Genomic DNA, 3,580 nt, shown 5'->3' with positions numbered 1-3,580 from the left:
ATGCGAGATAACAAGGATTAATGTTATTCACGAAATCCAAACGCGGCGAAAATACTCTATTGATTTATTGAAACTTTTGATGGTATATCGACATGAACTTGTCGAACCCATTGGATAAAAAAAGAATAATAATAATAATAATGCAAAATCATATTTACATCTCACCTACTTAAGAGGTGTATAATGATCAATGGGCCTGCTGTATACAAGAAAAACCTAAACAAACCCTTTAAACCACAAAATTAATCCCAAACGGGAAACCTCTCCTTTCTATCGATTAGGCTCTAGATTTCATTCACATATTTATGAATAATGCCATGCTATTATAATATTACAACCACAACATCCTATGTGATTTTGATGCAATAGGCCAGAACAATCAATAACCATAATAATATATTATGCTTACCAAATGTCACCATATCTTAAAAGAAAACATGATAGTTGCAATAATTAGAAGAGATACATAGGTCGATTAAATATAAGACACAATACCAAGCTTCGAATGAAACCGAATCAAGCACAAGTGAAATCAAACCTTAATATACAAATATAATGCTAAACCACAAAAAAAGCCCTAAACATACATCATCATTAAAACAAATTAACGCTACAGTCAAGTGAATTGAGACAGTGAAATGAAGAGTGACGCAACTACCTCCACAACTTAGATCGTATGAAGAAGGCGAAGGGGTTGTTGTGAGATTTTGCAAGCTCCAAGGCGTGTTGTTGTGGATAGTCGAACTTGCTGAAACTCAAACGGGATAACCGAACAAAACCAAGGTCACTTGCATCTACGTAGTGCTGGATTAAACAGAGTTATCGATCTAGACTCGAGTGTTTGCCATGGGTTGTTTGTTGTTGAGTGGCTTATTTCCGGGGGAAGTAGCAACCGCGCCGACGTTTATAAAATCAGTAGAGATTGAAACAGTGTTGGAAGGTGTAGATGCACGATGGTGATGGTTGTTTCTTGGAAATCGCGAAGATTGATGGCGATCTGGGATGTTGATGACGGTGGAAGGAGGTGAAGTGTTGGTTGAAGGTGATGATGAAGAAGACGATGACAGCGGCGAATGGGTTTTTGATTTGTGGGTTGAGGTGGTGTTTGTGCGTTGGCAAAACGGTGGTGGATGAAGGGGTTTACGGTGAGAGGTGGAGAGGAAGAGAGATATGAGTGGTAGCTTGAAGAAGAAAAAGGAGATGGTGATGGTTCTGTGTGTGGGAAGTAGATCAGAGGGTTTGGACAGACGGGGTATGGTTGAAGTGGGATTTCGGAAGGGTAACGGTATATTTCTTCTTCCTCCTTTTTCAATCGACTAGATCTTGCTTTTATAGAGTGAAATGAGGTCTTCAAATCATGAGCTGGAAAATCTTTGATAGGATCAATCCGTTAGAGGGAATTTTTCTTCAGATTTGTTGGGGACCAAAGGTAAATCTTCACCTTGTTGAAAGAAAATTCAATCTTGTATTTTTGTCTGTAGTGAGGTATTTGTATCTGTCAATTTGGGTGGTCCCTATTAGTATTAACAAACCATTTTCATGTACTTATTTGACAGATTTTTAAGTACTCCAATACTCCCTCAAACTTTGATTTTCGGTTTGAAAGTCCAAATGTCAAATTTTCATTGTTCATGCCTTGCTTTGGAACATGAAAGTTGCAGAATTTATTGGACGTGTCTTTAACCCTTGTTTTATTTTTGGTAACAGGAATATCATTTTGAGCCGATATGCTATCACTTTGAGCTGATACGCAGATGCTGACTTTGTCGCTACCTCGGGGCATTGATAGGGGTTGGTTGATTCATGCAGGTCTGCGGGAACCACTTGATATTCTACATATCCAAGACACGGCAATGTGACCTTCGCGGCTCGGTAAGTCAACATGCTATTGATCCAATACCAGCTATGCTTTTTGGTTCGCTATAAACTATTCAGATTATATTGCACCTTCTTCGGTTAAAGTCCAGTTTGAAACCTCCTTTCATACACTCCATTCATTAATACTGGTGTATCTTAATACTGATTGGAAAAATTGTGATTGATCCCGGTTATCTTGTAATGCTAATGACTTTGTTTTCTCCTCAGGTTACATGTAGGCTCGGTTTGGCGGCAAGCTTCCAAGAGGATTGGCAATGTTGCTGGTATCACAACCATACAGCTTAAACCATGTATCTCGTGGTGTTGTATGATAATGGCAGAAGCGAATTCACTCCATGTTGATGGTTTGGTAACCGGTTTTCTTTTCATGGTTCAGCATCTGTCACGGTTCTGTTTGCATGATTCCTATGGCATCCATTATGCCATTTTTGTTTTGGAATATCATATGTTCTGGTTTTGGTATAACAGAGATTACTTCTTTCACCTATGCACTGATCTTCATGGTTTCATGGGTGTTTTGTAGGTTATGCTCATTAAGCGATTTATGTTGGTGGTCTGTCATCTATATGCGCTGCAGGAAATGCTTTGGATTTTTGTTTGGGATGCTTTACCGGTGTTTGAACTGTTTCGTGAGCTGTTTGTATGGCAGGTTACGACATGGTATTATGAATCTCTTACTGTTTTGACAACTTTGGACGTCCGAACCTCTTGGGAATTTATTGAATGGCTTTGTTATATTGCAGGGTGCTGTTATGCCGACATAAGTTGGCGGCTAACTTCAAGTTTTACTTCACCATTCCGCTTCTGTTTCGATAGGTAATGACCATAATCTTCACCTCATGCACCGTAAATATTACGTGACCGTTTTCCTGCTATTGGTGTAGATTGACAGCTGACCATAGTTCGACTCTGGCATGCTTTCACTTAACCTGCCTTTTTTTGTGTGCACTACTGTAGGAGCAGCTGTTGGTTTTGAAGGAGTGCATCAACTACCTTCTCCGTAGGAGGTTTCGGCATTTGGGATACCAAGCTTGGACTGATAGCATGTTTGGATCGTGTATAAGTTCCCTAATTGTATGTGTTCCTGAGTCCGTTTGAATCAATTGGAGAAATTATGAGCGCATTTATTTGTATGTAAGCATGCCTTGGTTGGCTTTGTGTGCGTGTCGTTAACAAATGACTTGTCTTTGAAGAAATCAGGGCAGGATCAAGTAGTCATGGGATTAGGTTGAGTATTATGGTTGTCAATGTAAGCTTGTTGACTTGGTTTGATTAGTTGTCCGGAAGTCAGTTATTCGTAATGATAGTGAGACTTGTAATTCTTTGAATATGTGGGTTTTGAATGATTGGTGTGTAAATTTTTGACATTTAGTAATTGTTTAAGAATGAATGGATTCAACTGACATTGTATGGGAATGGCTTAACTTGACTTTTGATAATGCCATATATTGAAAAAGGCACATGTATTCATGACCATCCATGCTCAAACAAATGAAAGAAAGCATGACCCAACCATTGGATATGCGTGGGGTGGTATAGGATTTTGATGAAATCTTATACCTTAGCATGGACCAACTGGGAATGAGACCGCATAAATCAACAAACACAAAATGAACAAACTAAGAGCAAACCAGGTGTATGAAGTAATTAGGTGAAATGAACATATCCAATGTGTAAGACCCCAATTTTGTCCCTAAGATCC

General features: G+C 39.0%; 1 long non-coding RNA gene across 3 annotated transcripts; it reads left to right on the top strand.

Moving 5' to 3' along the window:
* Positions 1-252: 252 nt before the first annotated feature.
* On the top strand, positions 253-3,206 carry LOC127075185 (uncharacterized). Of its 3 annotated transcripts, XR_007786234.1 has the most exons (6): positions 256-1,429; positions 1,708-1,872; positions 2,086-2,227; positions 2,402-2,538; positions 2,622-2,694; positions 2,836-3,206. It is a non-coding gene; the product is annotated as an uncharacterized LOC127075185 (long non-coding RNA). The 3 variants fall into 3 exon arrangements; XR_007786235.1 differs by having other exon boundaries at positions 253-1,429; positions 2,086-2,527; XR_007786233.1 differs by having other exon boundaries at positions 255-1,429; positions 2,086-2,538.
* The last annotated feature ends 374 nt before the right edge of the window (positions 3,207-3,580 follow it).

This window comes from Lathyrus oleraceus, chromosome 4 (genome assembly GCF_024323335.1).
Source record: "Lathyrus oleraceus cultivar Zhongwan6 chromosome 4, CAAS_Psat_ZW6_1.0, whole genome shotgun sequence".
NCBI classification, from domain to species: Eukaryota; Viridiplantae; Streptophyta; class Magnoliopsida; order Fabales; family Fabaceae; genus Lathyrus; species Lathyrus oleraceus.
Note: the sequence above shows the minus strand (reverse complement) of the source record. Positions and strands in the feature narration are given on the sequence as shown.